At 42.7% G+C, this 22,870-nt stretch overlaps 1 protein-coding gene across 5 annotated transcripts in view; it reads left to right on the top strand.

Moving 5' to 3' along the window:
• ZNF516 (zinc finger protein 516) overlaps positions 1-22,870 on the top strand; it is a 176,464-nt gene that overhangs the window by 66,384 nt on the left and 87,210 nt on the right. For all 5 annotated transcript variants that reach the window (XM_075314632.1, XM_075314633.1, XM_075314631.1 and 2 more), the window contains exon 2: positions 5,735-5,827. The gene's annotated coding sequence lies outside the window, so the exon portion shown is untranslated. The remainder of the gene's footprint in view (positions 1-5,734; positions 5,828-22,870) is intronic.

Below are 22,870 nucleotides of genomic sequence, written 5' to 3'. Positions count from 1 at the left end.
TGGATGAGCCCAGCCTGCCCCCACCGGCGCCACTGGCATCGACTCCTCTCCCATCACCAGCAGGAACATGGCGTTGCCTGGCGATCGGAGTAGAAGTCGATGGAGCGGACTCCGGTGGTGATGTAACAATTACTGCAAAAAAGAAATAAAAATGATCAATAAAATATCTTTTTCCCTTCCCAATATTGACACTGTATTGTTATTCAGTTCAGATAAGAAAATAGGTATCACAGTTCATAGGATCATACTTAGCTTGTAATCCACATTAAGACCCCTTTGGGTTAAGTGTTTGTAACTCATGTATCCATTGTAGTTCTTTCTCTAATAACACTTTTGTCCTAGCTCCCCCTGTCCTCATTATTGGTACAAGATCTATTATTCTAATATATATTCTCTCTCTATATCTATATGTAATACACTCACACAACTGCCTTTTTGACTTTAATGTTTAGGAAATCTAGGTATCTTGGCATTTTCACTTATGGGTAGGTGCAGGGTGTCACTAAGTTGTGATGAATTTTTGGAGGATACTATAGATTGAGATGGTGAAAGGCAAGGGTTACTAGATCCCACTTTCAGAGGTAATCTGCATGTGGACATATTGGTGGTGGCAAGAAGCCAATTGCAATGGAAGCTGAATCCTGTAGTCATGTATTCTGTGTAGTCTCTTCACTAGAAATTTTCCATTTGCTTGTGCAATGTAATAAATAATTGATTGTGCAATGATTAATGCTTCGTGCAGTGTTCTTATGTGAAGTTTGGTTTAGTAGTTAGTTGTGTATACACTGGGATCCTGCATGTGTGATCCGGTTCTGCTGCATGTTCTTGCTAGACCTGATTGCAGATTGTGTAGCTCCCAGGAATACTTTCCCTGTAAGCCTTTTTACTCCATAGCTCTTTAGAGCATCTTGGTCTGTGGCAGCTGCATTTCCCCCCCCTCCAGGGGATTTACTGCTGAAAAGCAATAATTACGTGGAGACCAATCAATTGTAAAACTTATGGATGTCATTTAGTTATTTTTAACTATGTACAAGCAAAATGGGCCTTAAATTCATAGAGGCTATAGACATGCAATGAGAGAGCATTTAATAAAAGAAATGAACAACTGTGGCGTGTGACAGCTATGCAGAGCATTTTATGTCTGTGGATCTGTTTATAACGGCATGAGATGTCTTGATGCTTTAAATATATATGGCATGCATAGCCCCCAGAATGTAAACTGAGCCGTATGGTGGAGATTGCCTCCACGGGTGAGCGTAGCACGGACGAGCCTGCTCGGAGCGTGGTGGCTGCGGGTTATGTGCTACAGCGGACATCTGCTTTTACCTGCAGCGATCAGAGATGGGGAGCTACACTGGTGTGATCGGATCAAGGGTTAAGTCCCTCACCAAAAAGCACATTATTACAACAGTAACAAGGCAGCAATGCATAACCTGATGAAACAACCACTCCAACACCAGCCTTTCATGGTAGCCTAATATTATAAATGCATAGGCCGCCAGTCACACAGACTGTAGTGCACAGTGTCTGGCTTACACTCAGTGATACCCATACTATTAGATTGTGCAGTCTGCCCAGCAGTTCACCGCACAATGACAGACACCATTCCCAAGCCAATACTAATGCAGCAGCATCCTGTATAAAAATGAAAAATGCAATAAAAAATGCACAAGGTATTGGTCAATATTATGGCCAAAATATGCACGCTCGTAACGCACTTCAAAGATGTTCAGAGTCTTAGGAGTCCCTACATTTAAAATGAAGATACCGAAAGGGACATACTTCAAAACGCCATCACAAGAAAAGGCAGCCATATTTATCACTGCACTATCTCGAATAATAATGGAGGTGGCACCGGTGTAAACACTGATGAGATACCGCTCTCATGCCTATCATGCCCGGTATTATAGATGCACATGGATAAGACTTGTAGAGACCACATATATGTGCTGCCTTCACAGTATATGTAAGCAGCACTCCAGCTTTTTTTTTTTTTGTTATTTTAATACTGGAGTGGTGCTTTAAATCAAAGTCTCCTTCCTCCTGTGCTATACTCTCCCTCCGGCAGTTTCACAGTTTTTGTTTTTTTTTTTTTCCTTTTTGTCGGCATCACTCCAGTCCTCCGGCCCCCTGTTGTGCCCGTAACTTCTGACTGGCCTGAAGTAAGAAGTTATGTCACAAGTGTTAAATCCAGTCAGTCCAGAACATGGCACTCATAGACTCGTATTGAGTTGTGACCTTGCTTTCCAGCAAACACTGGAACTGCCGACAGGTTACAAATCATCAGAGACCGACTGGAATGGCGGTGATGGAAGATGAAGCCGCTGGAGGATGAGTATGAGACAGGCGTCAGGGACTTGCATTTAAAGCACCACTCCAGCTGTAAAATAAAAAATGACCGCTGGAGCCGTGCTTCAAAGGAAACCGGACAGGTGATACATGCTGTCCAAACCATGGGCAACATGTATCAGCCACTGACTGTATTATCCAAGCCAGGTTTATGTGACTCTGAAACGCTGCTGCGTTTTAGCCAAAAATATACTTTAATTGCCAGCTGGGGACCGAGCCACGCTGCAGACTAGTCAGACGGACAGTTCACTGGCAGAGTCTGCTGATTGTGACTTACAAATCTGTGTGCATGTGCACGTATAGGCAGAGAGCGGTCAGTCCATGGCAGCAGAGGGGAGAAGCTGCTAGGAACCCGGCTGTCCAACTAGTCTACAGCGCTGCTCAGTTCCCGGCGGGCGACTAATTAAAGTTGTGTGTGTGTGTGTTGTTTTTTTTTTTTTATATGAAATGTGTTGAGTCAAACATACCTGGCTGTGAACATAGTCAGCGACTGTATATGGGCAGCAAATATCAGCTGTCGGAATCGCTTTTAGTCCAGGGTCACACTAGCATCCAATGCTATAAGCTAATGACTCTCGCCTCCAACTCTGCTGTGTGAGCCGAGTGTCATTATACTGTTCTCTGAGTCTCATGTGTGAGATTGGAGCACAGTGGAGGAGATGATGGATTAATTTCTCCATCTTCTCCATTGCCTGTCTCTGCATATATTGGACTGCACTGGGATGTCATCAGTGCAGTCCGATGTTTCACACTTCGCCATAGACTTGTGTGATCCGATTTAGCCGGGGCTCTCGCAGCATCCCGTGATATTTCTCTCATGCCAAATTGGCATGAGAAAAAAAAAAATATCTGATCTGCTCTGCCTCATTGGATAACATTGGTCAGAGTGCAATGCGAGGTTTTTTTCTTATTGTACTTTTGTCTTCTACACCAGTGTGAGCGTAGCCTTAAGGTTAAAAGTGACTACCACATATAGACAGCGGACCACTAGTGGCACACACCGTTATAAATTAGTATGCTTAAAGTACCCTCTATTGCTATTATCATAAAAAATAACCACTTCTGCGACTGTAGTGTCTGTCTGAACAAATAAAATATTTACTTTTAGAATGGATTTTTGTCACCTTGCCCCCCCCTCACAAATAAATAAAACAGAATAGATCCAATCAAAACTACAACTTATCTTGCAAAACGTAAGGAGCCAAACAAACATAAAAAATGCTCTAAGGATTTAGTAATACAAGCAACTTTTTAATTTTGGAAATTATTGAACTGTCCCAGAGTTATAAGGCTTGCGGTAAAGGCAATAAACAGGCTGTATAAGAATGCTGTAAAATAAAACCCTCAAACAATAATGAAAATCCTGTTGTTTGTTGTGTTTTTGTTTTTTTTTTTCCTTCCCTTTACTTCACTCCATGAATCTTTTCTTTTTGCCAGTATAATATGCCATGTCATTAAACATTATAACTTGTCCCACAAGTCATGAAACGGCTATGGCGTCAGAAAGATAAGTTTTGGTTGTGGTAAAAATTAAAATGTAAAAAACACTGGTTGATGTTAGAGGTGAAAGGAAACCTTGGCATTCCAGATTTTTAGAAAATCCATTCTCTAATCTGTTTTTTGGAGCGAGTTCATATAAATATACTACTCACAAAGTAAGGGATATTTGGCTTTCAGGTGAAGTTTATGTAAAAACGCAAACGTTCATGGTACAGTGATATTTTATTGTTAAAGTAGGCCATATATGTAGAAAAAAAAGCCAACACCAGTGCTGGGTGTAACCCCCCCCCCCTACCCCCAAAATGTGTCTTAATAACTTGTGGCCTTGAGCATCAAATACAACTTGACAAACAACTTGATCTCATGCTGCTCACAAGTAGAGTTACTGTCTGATGAAGACAGGCATCCCACTCTTCTTGAAGTGATAATCTGTGTGGGATTTGGCCAAAGGAAGTCCACTCCCAAGCCTTCTTGTGACTCTTCCAGTCTCTATGTAGCTATGTTGCAACCTGCTGATGACACTCTAAGCATAGTGGCCACCTCCATCTGACAACATCCTGCTTGAAGCCTCACAATGGCAAGGTACTGTTGATCACTTGTTAGGTGTTGTCCTGATCTCATGATGTCAAAATGTGAATAGTATGACGAGGAGGACTGATAAAATACCAATTCTGTTGAACCACAAAATTTATTAGACGATTCATCGATCAAACCCCTGTTATGTATTTGCCATTAAGCTCCTTATTAGAGAACAGCAAGATGTACAAAAATTCCTGAAACATTGAACAGTTGGACGTGTGCATTCACAAGATTAGAGAAGGTCACATTATGTTAAACAGAAATTTCACCACAAGGCCAAATATCCATAACTTTTTGTGAGTAGTATATCTTATGCTAATTGTCCATGTAATGATATATATATTTTTCTCCAACATCTGTATGATGTTCCTGAGGTCCATTCCAGTTGTGTGTTTTGTTTTTTTTTTGTTTTGTTTTTGTTTTTTTGTTCCTTTTATCATCTGCATGACCTCTATTTCATAGTATGTATGTATGTATGTATGTATGTATGTATGATGTACTAAACTATGTGAAATACTGGTAATTGTATGGTGATAGTGAGCACTAACCTGCTCGGGTGCTCGATACTCCTGATGAGCAAGCACTACCATACTCGGGTGCTTTGTACTCCTAACAAGCAGTTGGATGCTCAAACCGGCTTGACTTGAGTACCGAGTGTAATGGAAGTCAATGGAGGATTCTAGCAAGTCTGCAAAATGCTTTGGTTCCTCATTGACTTACATTATACTTGGGTGCTCTATCGCCCCCATCCGAGCATCTATCTGCTCTTTACGCGTACACAACACCCAAACGTGGTAGTGCTCACTCATCATGAGTATTGAGCTCCCGAGCATGGTAGTGCTCATTTATCATGAGAATTAGGCACCAGAGCATGGTAGTGCTCACTCATCACGGGTATCGGGTACCCGAGCATGGTAGTGCTCACTCATCACGGTTATTGGGTACCCGAGCATGGTAGTGCTCACTAATCACGGTTATCGGATACCCGAGCATAGTAGTGTTCACTCATCACGGTTATCGGGTACCCGAGCATAGTAGTGTTCACTCATCACGGTTATCGGGTACCCGAGCATGGTAGTGCTCACTCATCACGGTTATCGGGTACCCAAGCATGGTAGTGCTCACTCATCACGGTTATCGGGTACCCGAGCATGGTAGTGTTCACTCATCACTAGTGCTAAACTTTTAGGTTAAATATGGCACCTTAAGGTAAAAACCATTAAATTGCTGTTAAGCATTGGTAAGTTAATAAAATGTGAAATTTTGCTGGTTACAAATTTATAACAAGTGATTTTCTTTCTGTCAGCTGCAGGAGAGCGTTTCTTGCTGCCCCGCTATGGCATCAGGTCCAGTTTCTTAGTGTGGAGATGGACGGAGACAATCAGTACGTCGATTCAAGGTCAGTTTACTTCGCTCCCAGCATACCAGCGATAACAAATGCTTCCAGTAACTGTATGACTGATAGAAAAGGAGCAGCTATTTTTGTTATGGGAAAGACATTTTTCTTTATTTATCTAGACATTTATGTTTATGTTGGGCTTGGCCAAATCTTAACACTTTTTTAATTTAGAAATTAGCTACTGGCAAATAGTGTTTTGGAAACTTTATTTACTGGTCATCACCATCAATCTGCTGGGGAGAGCCGCCAGACCCTTGTGTAGGTGTGTGTCCGGCACCTCTCCCTTCTGCATACGGTAGGAAGGTTAGTGTCACCGAGAACATCCCATCGCTTGCTCACATCATTGATATTTCCTAATGGTCTGTTAGGCCCAGAGCTTGTCCGGGTCCTGTGAAGGCCTGCGCTTTATTACAGCCCTGTGCTGGATTATCACATAATGGATTTAGAGGACCTGTCACCAGGTCAAAGTGGCCTGTTTTGCTCTTGTATATCTACTGCTCACTTTTTTTTTTGTTCTTGGTAAGTCCTCCATTTAGTTTCAGAAATATGGACCTCATCGTTTAGTGCTAATGTCTATGGACTTTGCAAGGGGGCGTGGATCACATATTGTGAGGGGCGTGTCTTTATACTACTCTGCATGATTACTGTGTGAGCAATGTTCCTTGGTAAAGACTTAATAAAATATCCCCCATCTCTGCATCTGTAATGGGGGTTTCCAAAAAACAACACCAAAAGAATGAGAGCAGTGGGAAATAATAACAGCAAAATCTTTCCACTTTTGATCTGGTGACTGGTCCCCTTTAAGTCTATGTGCCCACGTTGCGTTCGGTCCCTGCGGAAATGTATGCAGCGATTTGAACAGCACACGTGCGCTTCAAATCACTGCAGAAACAGTGCGTACTGAAAAGCCGATTTCATGCGCTCTGGATGCAGCCCCTCTTATAGACAAAGCGGGGGATGCAGGCAGAGCGCAGGAAAGAAGTGACATGTCCCTTCTTAGAACGCAGCGCTTCGGCTGGAGCCGAAGCACTGCGTTCTAATACGCCACGTGGGCATGAATAATGCACAATCTTCATAGATTGTGCTGGGGAAGCAGGACGCATGCCATTATGCTGCATGAAAATACGCTACGTGGGCACATAGCCTAAGGGAATCTGCCAGGTCCTGTGATACTATGCGTTTTTAAGGCACCCGTACACATTGGTAGCGGTCAGCCGACTCCTGGTTCAGCTGAAAACAATTTCTTCTGACCTCCCCATTTACAGAAGCTTTCAGCTTGGCGTCTTATCACTCGACACTATTATTCAGCATGCCAGATCAGTCTGTCCCCGTCTAGGGCAGGGTCAGGCACATCATGCACATTAGATTGTCGGCTGGTATCTGGAGGGATTGGTCGTCTTTGGTGTAACGTGTATAGGGGATCTTTAATAATAATAATAATAATAATAATAATCATTTACATAGCGCTATTAATTCCACAGTGTTTTACATACACTGTCCCCATTGGGGCTCACAACCTAAGGTCCCTACCTGTATGTCTTTGGAGTGTGGGAGGAAACCGGAGAACCCGGAGGAAACCCATACAAACACGGGGAGAACATACAAACTCCTTGCAGATGTTGTCCATGGTGGGATTTGAACCCAGGACCCCAGCGCTGTAAGACTACAGTGCTAACCACTGAGCCACCGTGCCGCCTTCACAGCCTTTTTGTGACATTACAGTAAAGTTTCTTGTACACATGTTTATATATGTGCAGGACTGTTTCTCAGATCAGTAGTCCGGATCCAGTGGCTGCAGTGACATGATCCTGGGTGTGAATATATATCTATATATATATATATATCTATCTATATATATATCTATCTATATATATATATATATATATATATATATATATATATATATATATATATATATATATATATATATATATATATATATATATATTTTATATATTTTATATATTTATATATATTTTATATATTTATATATATATATATATATTTATATATATTTTATATATTTATATATATATATATATATTTATATACAGCCAGTAATCTAAGTGACACATCGTTAGATTCAGGATCTCTTTGCCTACATCATGCTTCCCTCAGGTAAGTTAGTAAAAACCTGCTGACAGATTACCTTTAACTAATAGCCGATTTCGAGCTGTCACAGCCATGGCACACATTTGGTATCAACACATTAGGAAAAAAAAAGTGGCAATAATTAGGCTCTCTCAATCCTCCAGAAAAAAAGTGGAATAAATCATGATAAAAAAACCAAATATAAGTAAATATGGTATTCCTGTAAAGGTCATCTCGTTCTGCAAAATACAAGCCGCTCACACAGCAGAAAAATTAAAAAAAAAAAAAATAAAAAATATATATATTTTTTTTTATTTTTTTTTTTAAATTTTTCTGCTGTGTGAGCGGCTTGTATTTTGCAGAACGAGATGACCTTTACAGGAATACCATATTTACTTATATTTGGTTTTTTAATCATGATTTATTCCACTTTTTTTCTGGAGGATTGAGAGAGCCTAATTATTGCCACTTTTTTTTTCCTAATGTGTTGATACCAAATGTGTGCCATGGCTGTGACAGCTCGAAATCGGCTATTAGTTAAAGGTAATCTGTCAGCAGGTTTTTACTAACTTACCTGAGGGAAGCATGATGTAGGCAAAGAGATCCTGAATCTAACGATGTGTCACTTAGATTACTGGCTATATATATATATATATATATATATATATATATATATATATATATATATATATATATATATATATATATATATATATATATATATATATATATATATATATATATATATATATATATATATATATATATATATATATATATATATATATATATATATATAATTTTTTTTACTAAACTTGCAGCAGAGCTCTTTGAGCTGCTCTGTGTACACCAGGCTTTGTGTAAATTTCCTTAGATAGAAACTGCAAATAACAACAGAGGGGCAGAATCAGACTACTGCTTAAAGGCCCAGTCACACACAACGACTTACCAGCGATCCCGAACGATGCAACCTGATAGGGATCGCAGGTAAGTCGCTGGGAGGTCGCAGGTTAGATGTCACACAGTCAGATCTTACCAGCGATGCAGGAACGATACAGGTCGCAGTAGCGACCTGTATAACGATCTCTGCTGTCATTGGGACCCTGTCACGCAGTGTCAAACACAGCGATGTGTCCTGCCCAGCAGGACATAGCCTTTTGAAGAAAATGGCCTGGACCATTCTGCAACGACTAGAGATCTCACAGCAGGGGCCTAATCGCTGGTAGGTGTCACACATAACGAGATCGTTGACGGGATCGCTACTGCGTCACAGAAACCGTGACTCACCAGCGATCTCACTAGCGATCTCGTTATGTGTGACGGTACCGTAAGGCTCCTCAGACCCAGTAATGATAAAGCTAAGAGGCTTAAACTAACATTACAGGTAAACAAAAACACACTTTCAGATAAGAGACTGCTGGATGCAAACTGTAGGTTAACTCTTAAAGCATGCTGTCTTCAGATTACATAGCAAAACCCTCCTGACAGAGTCCCTTTTAAGCTGAGCTCTCATTGGCAATTGTGCCTGCACAGCTTCTATGTCCACACAATCATCAGGATGTACTGGTAAGGGTGGCTTTACACGCTGCGACATCGCTAGCCGATGCTAGTGATGGCGAGCGTGATAGCACCGCCCCTATCGTTATGCCAATATTTGGTGATCGCTGTTGCAGCGAACATTATCGCTACGGCAGCGTCACACGTACTTACCTGGTCGTAGGGGGAGGGACGTTCGGCATCACAGCGACGTCACCACGACGTCACTAAGCGGCCGGCCAATCAAAGCGGAGGGGCGGAGATGAGCGGGATGAACATCCCGCCCACCTTCTTCCTTCCTCATTGCTGGCGTGTGGCAGGTAAGGAGAGGTTCCTCGTTCCTGCAGCGTCACACGTAGCGATGTGTGCTGCCGCAGTGACGAGGAACAACTTCGCACACGCGACAGCAGCGATAATTGGGAGCGGACCCCCATGTCAACGAGGAGCGATTTTGGACGTTTTTGCAACTATCCAAAATCGCTCCTAGAAGTCACACACGAGATCGGTACAGCGGCCGGATGTGCGTCACAAAATCTGTGGCCCCAACGAGATCGCTGTAGCGAAATCGTAGCGTGTAAAGCCCGCTTAAGTCTATTTGCAGGAGCGCACTGCAAAATAGGATGTACCAGTACATCCAATGTCAGGAAGGGGTAAAAGGAATCTGTCACCAGATTTTTGTCACCTAATCTAAAGCGGGCTTTACATGAAACGATAGATTGTGCGATATGTCGTTGGGCAGCAGACACCAGCGACATACGATATGTTCTAGAAGTGCATAACCTGCTGCTTGTGATTGGAGACAAGACACCCATCTGTTTATGCAAAAAATATACTTTTTCAGTTCTTGTTTTATCAGAGGTTTTTTTTGTGTTTTTTTTCATATTTATACTAGAAATGACATTTCCTTTCGATCTCTGCATGGGGAATACAGCAGTTTGCGTTCCCATTATAAAATGCAAATATCCATTTAAATATTTCCAATTGCAAAATAACCTCTGCCCATTAGATTTCTGAATACTGGTTTCAAACCAGCCCTGAATAGCACGTCTTTATGAAAGTACACAACACTTTTATAAAAAGCAGTATTTCCCCCCTCAGTGCTGTCTGCATAGGATAGATAATCTTTGGCACTGTTTTTTTGTTTTCTTTTTCTTTTTGTTTTTTAATGCTGAGCGGTAAGAAATATTTGAAGAAGTACGTTATGCAAGTAAGCCATTCTCTCATTCACTGTAGGCCATTAATCGATGCTGACCGTTCATGGTGTGATTTTAGATTTCCCTTACTTGCCTTCTATAGAAAATCTTCTAGTTGACTACTTCCATTTGAAATTCTGACTGTTTTCAGTAAGTTTTGTTCTAGATGCTAATAAGTTTGGGGATCCTTTGGTTTGTTAGTGAGTCTAAGGGTGCGCTTACACTGGCGTATGGACCCGCAAGATTATCTGATCGCATCACCCGGCATGGCCGCACACTCTTCGGACAGGAGCGTGCAGCTGCATAGAAATAAATGCAGCTTACATGCTCTTGATCAAAGAGTGTGCGGCCGTGCCAGGTGATGCTATCCGATCGTGCGGGTCCATAAGCCCGTGTATGCGCACCCTTAAAGGGGTTATCCTCTACATAAACAAACGTCCTATACATGGACAATTCCTTCTTAAATGCAACAGCACCCCATGTAAAATTTTAAACAGATACTATACTCTCGGACCAAACTGTTACAGCAGTGTTCTCTCTTCGTTCACTTCTTTTAAAGGGAACTTGTCACCAGGATTTTACCTTACAATTTGTGGCCCCCACCAGTGAGCCCTTATATACAGCATTTCAGAATACTGAAGATTTGAGCCCAGGACGCGTTGTAGAACGTTAAAAAATCCCTTTTATTTTACTTAACTAGAGGGTGGTCTGTTCTGATGGGTGTTGTTAGTCTCGGTCCGGCACCTTTTCCATCTTGTACAATCCCCATCCTTCTGCACAGCCCTGTGTGCATGATGCATCTTATGTTATCCACATGGAGTCCTCTATTGTGCTCCTGCACATGCGCACTTAGATATGCCCGGCTGAGGGCAGAGCAAAGTCCTGTAAGGCATTGTTGAGAGAAAAGGTCACAGACAGCCCGCGCATACGCACTACCGTACTTTGATCTGCTCTCAGCCAGGCAGATCTAAGTGTGCATGTGCAGGAGATAATAGAGGACTCCCTGTGGCTATCGCAGGATATTCTTGAACTAAACCTGTGTGTTTTATAATATGAGACTGGGACGGGGGTTCGCCTTTCAACAAGACAATGACCCAAAGCATACTGCTAAAGCAACGCTCGAAGGGTTTAAGGGGAAACTTGTAAATGTATTGGAGTGGCCTAGCCAGACCTTATTCCAATCGATAATTTGTAATCCGAATTGAAGATTGCTGTTCACCAGAGGAAACCATCTAACTTGAAGGAGCTGGAGCAGTTTTGCCTTGAGAAATGGGCAAAAATCCCAGTGGCAAGGTGTGTAAAGCTTATAGAAACTTATTCAAAGCGACTTGCAGCTGTAATTGTCTTAAAGGGAGGCTCTACAACATACGAACTTGAAGGGGGGGATGAATGGCTATGCACACTGGAGTGTTCAGTTATTTTGTCCTATTTATTTGCTTTACAATAAAATAAGTCAAATGTCAACAGTTGTAGACATGGAAGGAATACTTTTGCAAGCCACTGTACATTATGGTCATTGGATAAATTTGTGACCTCTGCCTACTAGGCACAGCATCTCAGGATAATTAGATGATTGGGCTTCAAAGCTTAAAGGCTACCTGTCACCAGGTTTTTTTTCCTTATGAGCTGCAGCCACCAGTGAGCTCTTATAGACAGCATTTCAGAATACTGTATATAAGAGGCCAGACCGCTCTGTAGAACGTAAAAAATACCTTTTGTAATACTTGCCTAGGGGGCGATCCAGTCTGATAGGTGTCACTGCTCTCAGTCCGGCGCCTGCTCCATCTTATGCGAACGCCTTCCTCCTGCCCAGCCCTGTGTGAATGACCCGTCCAGTATATATAATTATATAAAATTATAACTTTCAACACACCGCCATTAATCTGTAAACCGCTGGTAAATAAGTGAGTACATCGCTAAGTCAAAATTGGCAAATTGTGCCTAAAGTGTCAATATTTTGGAATCCTCTTCCACTCCTCCAAGACATTACGGAGCTGTTGGATGTTAGAGACCTTGTGCTCTTTTATCTTCCATTTGAGGGATCCTATGATCAATAGGGTTTAGATCGCGAAACGGCCGTCGTCCCCTGGAGTGCCTGCACCCGGTATGTCTTCCCGCATGTTCTTATCACACCGTTCTCAATAAAGTGGACTTTTATGCAAGGGGTTGGTTAGTGCCGCTTTCTTCCTCTACTCCTGGATTTATTATCGGACTTCTGATTACTAACATGCACCCTTTGCCAGCTCTACACGGAGTATCTGACTGGATTCCTCTCTGCAGCACCGGATAAGATTTTAGGTTTTCCCCGTTGGTGCAAGACCGTACTTTTCTGTTGTCCTAGGGTTTAGGTCTAGAGACATGTTTGGCCAGTTCAGCACCTTTACCCTCAGTTTCTTTAGAAAGTCACTGGTAATCTTGGAGGTTTGTTTGGGGTTATGTTGGAATACTGCCCTATGGCCCAGTTTCTGAAGAGAGGGGTTTATGCTGTGTTTCATTATGTCACAGTACATATTGGCATTCCTGGTTCCCCCAATGAACTGTTGCTCCCCACAGCCAGCAGCACTCATGTAGCCCCAAACCATGATACTCCCACCACCATGCTTGATAGTAGGGAAGCTGCGCTTGTCTTTGTATTTCTCACTGGATTGCTGCAAAATACTTGATGCCATCTGAGCCAAATAAGTTTTAGCTTGGTCTCATCAGCGCACAGGACATGGCTCCAGTAATCAACGTCCTTAGTCTGATTTGTCTTCAGCAACATGTTTGTGAGCTTTCTTGTGCATCATCTATAGAAGAGGCTTCCTTCTGAGATGACAGCCGTGCAGAGCAATTTGATGCAGTGTTCAGCATATGGCCTGACACTGACAGGCTAATCACCTACTTCTTTATCCTCTGCAGAAATGCTGGCAGCACTTGTACGTCTGTTTTAAAAAGACAACCTCTGGATATGACGCTGAGCATGTGCACTCAAGATCTTTGGTTGACCATAGCGAGGCCTGTTTTGAGTGGAGCCTGTCTTGTTAAACCGCTGTATGGTCTTTGCCAACACCCTGAAACGGAGTTGCAGTACAGTGAACATCTTATAGCCTAGGCCTTAGCAATGCGCTGGTGTTGGAATCATCAGCTATGCAGGCGATTATCATCTGCACAACAGTAAAGAAATCCTGAGAAAATGCAGTGTTGGTGGGTCTTGGGGATTGGAGTTTGGGAACACTGGACCAAGCCATCTTTATGTAGAGCAACAATTCTTTTTCAGATCCAGACAGAATTCTTTGCCATTAGGAGCCATTGTTGGACTTCCAGTGACCAGTATGAGAGAGTATGTGATAGATAACACCAACTATAACACACCTGCTCCCTATTCACACCTGAGACCTTGCAACACTGAGTCACAGGACACTGGGCAGGGAAAATGGCTAATTGGGCACAATTTGACCGTTTTCACTTCTGGGTGTACTCATTTTTGTTACCAGCGGTTTTGACACTAAGGCTATGTGCGCACGTTGCGTACAGTCACTGCAGAAATTTCTGCAGCGATCTGAAGAGCACATGAGCGCTTTAAATCGCTGCAGAAATGTCCGTAGTGAAAAAAATAAAAGCCGATTCCATGCGCTCTGCCTGCAGCTCCTGCCATAGACAGAGCAGGAGCTGCCGGCAAAGCGCACGGAAGAAGGGACATGTCACTTCTTTGAACGCAGCGCTTCGGCAGTAGCCGAAGTGCTGCGCTCTAAAACGCCACGTGCGCACGGCCCCTGCACAATCTCCATAGACTGTGCAGGGGACGCAGGACGCATGCAGTTACGCTGCGCTACAAAGCGCAGCGTAACTGCATGTATTTACGCAACGTGCGCACATAGCCTTATGGTTGTGTTGTTATTTAGATGGCACACCAAATTTACACTGTTATACAAGCTGTACACTGACTAATTTACACTGTATCAACTTGGTGTCATATCTTCAGTGGTGTCCCATGGAAAGATGTAATAAAATATTTCCTAAAAAAAAATGTGAGAGGTGTACTCACTTTTGTGATATTCTGTATGTGCTCGTATATCTAAATATAGTGGTTTGAAAAAGTTTGTTTGTCTCTTGCGTTTGATCACAGGGTCATTCAGTAATCCATGCTTATTCGTTGTGTAACGGGATTACTTGTGTAGTAGAAGCAGTGCCTGCTGAATTAAAGAGCCTTTGTTAAACCCCAAATTAATGGTGTGGCTTTCAGACTTCCCCTGGCAAGGCATGTTTTAAGGTGCTTTTTGGCAGGTTTTGCAATACTTGAGACCATGCCTGGATAGATGGGTCTTACATAGTAAAGCGTGGTCTCGTAGTAATCTGCCTTTGCATGTACGTTTTTAGTTAGTATTTGAGTAGTTTCCATTTTTAGTCTCTGCTTCTAGCTACATGACATGGAAGCTCCTGGCTGTGTCTTCCTTGCATTGTAGGGTGCTTGTGTGATTAATAACTGTCTTTAGTCCAGCACTGAACAAGGTACATTGAATAAAATCCACAGATAAAGGATGACGAGGCAGCTAAGCCTCAATGGCTGGCGCTTGCTAAGAAATGCATTTAGCAATGAGCTTGTCTTTGTCCCTTATTCCCGTCCCCCGAGGCTGATGAGATTCAGCCATCATTTTAGGTTTTGTAATGCCCATTTTCTATAGGTGGACCTGAAAGCATTTGTGTATTATGTGACTGTGCAAAACAATAGTGCTGTTCATAAAATCAGGGCAAATATGTGACTCCGCTTGCTTGAAGAGTGGGTGCCGGCATGTTTCCCTGCCTGCTGTTATACATGACCTCTAATGAGTGGAGATTTGGATATTTACATAGATGTTCATTTGTGTAAAATATTCTGTTGTGTGGTTTGCTTTACAAAGTAATAACTCCTATGTGTATAGCGCACATTGGTGCTATTCCAGAAAACCTGGTTAATTTTCAGCTGGGTCGGGTTTTTTGCAGTTATGCCATCTTCCTCTCTTCTGGGGAAGCTTTTTAGAAGATATGCTCATGTGCAAAATTTTTTTTTTTCCCCCAATTTAGTCAAAAGAGCATTTCGGAGGTCAGTGGCACTGATGTTTTGGCTTATAATTGGTGTTCCAATTCTGGATGTTTGGCTAGTAACCCACAGTCGTGCAAACGCCTACTGATGATTTGCATAGCATGACCCCTTTGGCGTGGTATACAACATCCACTTTCCCTTGCAGTACGGATGGATCAATTCTGGAATCTGTGATAAGGCCATTTCTTCAGTGTCCAGGACCGCTTTTCCAGAGTACAGCTCCAGTATGCACGCTCACAAATCCATGGAGTTTCCTTCTTCGTTGCAATATCATTGCTGACAAATGTGTGTCTACGTGTATGTGCGTGCGTATGTGTGTATGATCTAAATCCAATATTTTTAACATGACCACTCTTTACTTTCAAAACCAGATTAATTTCTCTAGTACACACAACATTGTAGGTTATAAATGACTTAAGGACAAAATGTATAATAGGTGGAGGAAGGTTGAACTAGATGGACCGAGGTCTTTTTTTCAACATAATAATAATAATAATAATCTTTATTTCTATAGCGCCAACATATTCCGCAGCGCTTTACAATTCAGGAAGATCATATACAAACAAGTAACAGTTATAGAAAATACAATATTTAGAGGGGAAAAAAAAGACAACCCTGCTCGTGAGAGCTTACAATCTACGATGGGTGGGGCAAGGTACAAGTGCTTATTTACAACCTATGTAGTTACACTTAGGCTATGTGCCCACGCTGCGGATTTTGCGCGGATTTTGCCACGGATTTGCCGCGGATTTCCCGAAAATCTGCAGCAGCAGCACTTCCAAGCCATTTCAATGGCATTTTGGAAATGCTGTGTCCATGCTGCGGATTTTTCCGCTGCGGATTTGCCACGGATTTTGATCCGGAAAAATCTGCAGCATGTCAATTGTTTGGTGCAGATTTGGTCCGGATTTTTGGTTTTGAATGGGGGAAAAAAAAAAAAATGAAATCCGCATCAAAATCCGCGGCAAATCCGCGGCAAATGCGCGGGTGCGGATTTGCCGCGAAAGTCGCGGATTTTCAGGCAAAAAAATCCGCAGGGACATTCTAGCGTGGGCACATAGCCTTAAAGTCAGGAGTTTTGTACTCGGGTGTATGCGTAATCAGTTACTAAACAGGTGATAACTATCGTCCTAGTCATATATAGGAGGAATTGGACATAAAAGGGAACCTGCCAGGTCCCATATGCGCTCTGACCTACAAGCAGGGTGATGTGTGGCCTAGAAACCCCTTCCTACCCATCCCTGTATTGTAATATTGTGTAATATGAATGTATAAAAAAAAGTTTTATTACTTACATGTTCCCTATGTAAATAAGCAGAGGGTCTAGCCCCTGGGCGTCACATTGCCCCGTGGGCGTTTGCATGCTTTCCGTGGCATCACGCCCCTGTGGGCGTGATATCATGGATTTACATGAGCGACGTCCCCATCAGCTCCTTGAGACCTCGTGCACGCTTGCCATTCCCGCAGCCTTGTTATTCAGGTGCTTGCTTCTTGTCTTCTGACGCGTTCTGTGCATGGTTGGAACCGCAGGAGTCTGTTGAGCATGCGCGTTGTGCGTCTGCATCTGAAGCCGGCACCCAGATAAGGCTGCAGGAATGGCAAGTGTGGTATCTCAAGGAGCTGCCTGTGACGTCACTCATGTAAATCCATGATACCACGGAAAGCATGGAAACGCCCATGGGGCGATGTGACGCCCAGGGGGCTAGGGCCTCTGATCATTTACATAGGGAACATGTAAGTAATAAACCTTTTTTTTTTTTTTACACAAAAAAAATATTACACAATATTACAACACAGGGATGGGTAGGAAGGGGTTTCTAGGCCATATATCACCCTGCTTGTAGGTCAGAACGTATATAGGACCTGACAGGTTTTCATTAACTCAAACAGAAAACAGCTGTGTAGAACAGAGTGTTGTCGTCCCCCCCCCACCCCAACTCCAGTCCTCAAGGCCCACCGACAGTACATGTTTTCAGGGTTTCCTTAGAATTGCACAAATGTTCACATCATCACCGGTGCAGGTGATTTAAATTATAACTTGTGCATTATCAAGGAGATCCTGAAAACATGTCCTGTTGGTGGGCCTTGAGGACTGGAGTTTGGGAACTGTAGAGTAGGAGGCTTGCCTGGGTGAGGAATAGCCAAACGCTGCTACATTGGTGAGGTTGTGAAAGACTGCTTCATGTCAAATGTCATACACTGAGACAATATTAAGCACAGCAACAAGGTGAAGGGTAATTATACTGCATCAACAAGGTGTCTCCCAGGCAAATATTTCAAAGAAACCACCTACATAAGAAGAAAGTCCCAACATGTAATAAAAAGAATATTACAGCCCAATTCATTTCATTGAAATAAGGACAATAGCATTAAAGACCCACATGAAACACAGGACAAGATTTTACAGGGAATCTGTCACCACATTTGAGCTATCCAACCTATTAATATGGGCATATAGGTTATAGATGGCTGAAAAAAACCATACCTGTATGGCTCATATCAGATGGTTTCTTGTTGAAAAATCATATTTTGTTTTATGATTGAGCTCTTCCAGGCTGTGGGGCGGTTGCTACCCGCAATATAACGCTTCCTACTTACTTCTTTAGCCTATCTATTCCCCCCCCCCCCCCCCCGCATCACTGTGTCCCAGTGACGTCTGCTTCTTGTCCAGAAATCCCTGCAATTTTCGATGTTGCACTTTATTGTTCCGCCCTCCTATGGGCATAGGCTTCATGTTCCTTTTCCACAGGTACCGGAGATCACTGCTACTTCCACTCCCAGTAGCAGTGATCTAAGGCATATGCACAGAAGGAATGTGAAGCCTATGCCCATTGGAGAGCGGAACAATAAAATGTATCGCTGGCAATTGCAGGGTACAGGATTTTGGGGCAAGAAGCAATGTCGCTGAGACACCGTGACGCTGGTGGGAGCAGATGGCTCGGCTAATTAAGTGTGGCGGCAGCGCTGTCTTCCAGGCAGCAACCGCTCCATAGCCTGGAAGAGCTCAACATAAAGGAAAGATGATATTTCAACAAGAAGCAATCTGATATGAGGCATACAGGTATGACTATTTTCAGCAATCCATAACCTGTGTGCCCATATTAATAGGTTAGATAGTTCAAATGTGGTGACGGATCCCCTTTGAAAAAGGATTAGAACCAAAGGATGGGGAAGGGCAACAATGACATCAGAGCTGAACTGGCAGCAGCCAGTAGAATGCAGCTACATCATCTAGCGTGTGAAGAAGTATAGCCAGAAGTGGTTTTTATGGAATTTTTTTCCATAGAGCCATACCTTTGACATGGAAACAAGGCACAGCATCTCAGTGAAAATGTGACTGCAACAGAAGGCAGTTTGTTCAGTGAAAGGCTGTACTTCATAATCTGTGCAGGCGACCGTGACGCAGGTGGAGGTTCATGCAGGTTTGGGGCTGCATTTCAGCAATTGCAGTTGGGGATTTGGTCAGTATTAATGGTGCCTCAATGCTGAGATATACAGTACACAACCTGGTAAAATGTCAGGTTTTTGTCATGTAAAAAATATATAGCAAAAATAACACAGATCTACAAAAAATGTTTTCCAGGTGCCCAGGCTTTTGTGAATGGATGTAGGGTATTTTTGAGGGTGCCGAATTAAAAAAAACAAAAATAAATCCTTTAACTTTTGCTTCATTGGTTCTAGTTTTTGAGATAATGAAAATCCATGAAAATAATGCATTCCCCTGATGAGACTTGTGTTTAACAAATGCAATAGCTTTTTGTCTGCCTTCTAACTTTTTTATTTCTATTGGGTAATGAAATATCCCATGTAATGATTTTGTATTTTAATCTGTAGGCCGGCAGTGCTATAAAAGTGACTTTTTGAGGCCAGAATTCTGCTGTGAATTTGCTGTGGAAAGATGGCAGCTACAATAAACGTCTGTCAACCTAGTCTTGGTTTATACCCCAAAAGCTCTGTCTTAATACGTATGTAAATACATATAAAAATTCTGACTTCGTCAAGAAGAGCCTGCATCAGTAATCCTGATGTATTCTGCTACATCTCATGGTTGAAAAACAAAGAAGAAATATCAGACATTGCATCAAGTATACCTGGCTTATTTTTGGAGTACAACTTGGAGACCTGGATAAGCCTTGGGCTCCTCATTTGGTCAAAGTGGACAAATGGTGAAAGATACAGTTTAAACTTTGGTGTGCCAAAGTGGAGAGAACGGAAAAACCACCATGATGATGATTTTTCTGTTGTAAAGAATGTAGGCTTTAATCCTTACAAGAAAACTCGGGTCGTCTTTCTGATTCCAAATCAGGATAATCCTACTATTTCACATGGCTATGACATTCCTATACCAGTGTTTACCAGACTACCGGACCATGCATTGTACGACTCTGAAGAGAGACCGGAATTGAAGAGTATGGCAGGTAGTAGAAGTGGAAGTGAATTCGAGGAACGCTCTTCGAGGCCTCAAATATTAAGCCAAAAAGAACTCAATTACCTGATACGAGACTTAAATCTGTCCAAGGAAGGATCTGAACTTTAAGCATCCAGACTTAATGAACAAAATCTTAGAAAGGTGAAAGTTTAAAATTACAGCCTATCGGACAAAAGAGGAGAGGCTTCTCCCATATTTCAACCAAGAGGAAGAACTTGTTTACTTCAATGCTATCTCAAGCATTGTACTTCAAATGTGACTTACAGAATATTGACCAGAGGAATGGCGGATTTTTACATTATAGATGGCTCCATTAGAAGCTTGAAATGAGTTCTCTTGCACAATGGTAAGCGTTATGAGTCTCTTCCCATTCCTCACTCAATAAAACTTAAAGAATCTGAAAATGTAAGTCGTATTACAGAAATTCCTTCTCTCATGAACACAAGTGGTCGATTTGTGTTGATCTGAAGATGGTGAACTTCTTACTTGGATTGCAATGTGGACACGCAAAATACCACGCTTCATGTTCTACTGGGATAGCAGGGCAAAGAAAGATCATTGGACAAAAGTGTCATGGCCTACAAGGGAAGTAATTGTTGTTGGCGCGGCAAATATCAACAATCCTTCTCTCACCGCTTCATATTAAGCTAGAATTAATGAAGCAATGTGTTAGAGCTTTGGACACATCGAGTAAGAGATTCAAGTACGTTTATAGACCATGCCCTGGACTGAGCATAGAAAAACTAAAAACTGGAATCTTTCATGGTCCTCCTATTCATAAATTCATGAACAATTCCAATTTTACCACATGGATGAATGACTTGGGCTTTGGCCTGGAATAGTTTTCTCTGTTGTGAAGAACTACTTGAATAATCACAGAGCAGACAATTATGAAGAATTGGTGCAAGATATGCTCACTAACTTCAGAAATTTAAGAGTTAGTGCATCTTCATTGCTCATATTATCTTCATGTCCATTTAAACAGATTTCCAGGTATCCTTGGAGCCTTCAGCGAGGAGCAAGGTGAGAGGTTCCACAGGATATGAAGGGGATGTAGAAGAGATATCAAGGTAGATGGACATTCGTATGATGGCAGACTATTATTGGAGTCTCCAATATGATCTGATGACACACAGAAAAGGAAATCGCATAAACAGCGTTTATTGAAGCATTGACATTAATATAAATAACTTATTCAGATTGTATTAATTAACCATGTCATACATAACTTTTTTTTTCCTGTTACTAAAATGAGAAATATGACTGCACTTCCTAACAGACATATGTGAACAGGTGCAAATTGAACGTGAAATATACACTAACAAATACACAGTTGCACTCTGAGACACTTTGGTATGCAATCATTGAAGATAAGAATTTGGACATTATTTACTGCTAAGGCTAGGTTCACATTCTGTTGTTTTGCATCAGTCACATGCGTTGCTTGATTCTTGTGACTGATGCGTTGTACAACGGATGACAAGAATTAGAATTCATTGTCGGACTCCGTTGTAAAAGAGAGAGATCAGCTGATCGCTCACAATAGCCGGCCGCCGGCTTTTGAGAGCGAACAGATGATCGGCCGGCTAATGAGAGCGATCAGCTGATCGCTCATAGCAGCCGCCCGCCGGGTGATCAGCTGATCGCTCACAGCAGCCGCCCGCCGGGTGATCAGCTGATCGCTCACAGCAGCCGCCCGCCGGGTGATCAGCTGATCGCTCACAGCAGCCGCCCGCCGGGTGATCAGCTGATCGCTCACAGCAGCCGCCCGCCGGGTGATCAGCTGATCGCTCACAGCAGCCGCCCGCCGGGTGATCAGCCGATCGCTCACAGCAGCCGCCTGCCGGGTGATCAGCCGATCGCTCACAGCAGCCGCCCGCCGGGTGATCAGCCGATCGCTCACAGCAGCCGCCCGCCGGGTGATCAGCCGATCGCTCACAGCAGCCGCCCGCCGGGTGATCAGCCGATCGCTCACAGCAGCCGCCCGCCGGGTGATCAGCTGATCGCTCACAGCAGCCGCCCGCCGGGTGATCAGCTGATCGTTCACAGCAGCCGCCCGCCGGGTGATTAGCTGATCGCTCACAGAAAGCAGCTGCTGAGCAATCAACTGATCGTTCGGTCGCGGAGAGAGTGCATGTGCAGCGAAATCCTAAGGCTTCCGCTGCTCAAAAAAGTTACTCTGCGTTGCTGCTGCCCGACGGTCAGTCGTTCCACGACTGATCAGTCGTGCGGAGGATGCAACGCAGCATCATCAGTTACAATCCGACGCTCATATAAGTATATGGGAACAACGGAATCCGCCAAACGGATTCCGTTGTTTACCATAGCCGCGGATTGTGATACAAATTGACGGAAATGTGAACCTAGCCTAAGGAAATGTAAAAATTGAGACACTTAGGCCAGTTTTATGTGAGCCAGCGTCAAGGCATATCTCTTATGCAGAGTCCCTACCTAAATGCATCTACCAGGGCTGAACAGCCTACAATTTTCTGGACAATGTTTTTTATTTTTTGTCTAATTTTAGACGGTTTACTTAATAGTTGGAACAAAAATATTGCAATTCTGAATGCTTTTCAATGGTGTTGTATTAACTATTAAATATCTCAGAAACTAGAGCCAGTCTGGAACATAAACTTAACTTTATAAAATCGTTCCAACATAATTGGCACCAAAATCACAGTTTAATGATTTGAGGCCTTTATTTACTCCTTTAACACGTTCATTACTGGGTGATT

Source organism: Anomaloglossus baeobatrachus, chromosome 6, assembly GCF_048569485.1.
Source record: "Anomaloglossus baeobatrachus isolate aAnoBae1 chromosome 6, aAnoBae1.hap1, whole genome shotgun sequence".
Lineage (NCBI taxonomy): Eukaryota > Metazoa > Chordata > Amphibia > Anura > Aromobatidae > Anomaloglossus > Anomaloglossus baeobatrachus.
This window is presented reverse-complemented; position numbering and strand designations above follow the sequence as displayed.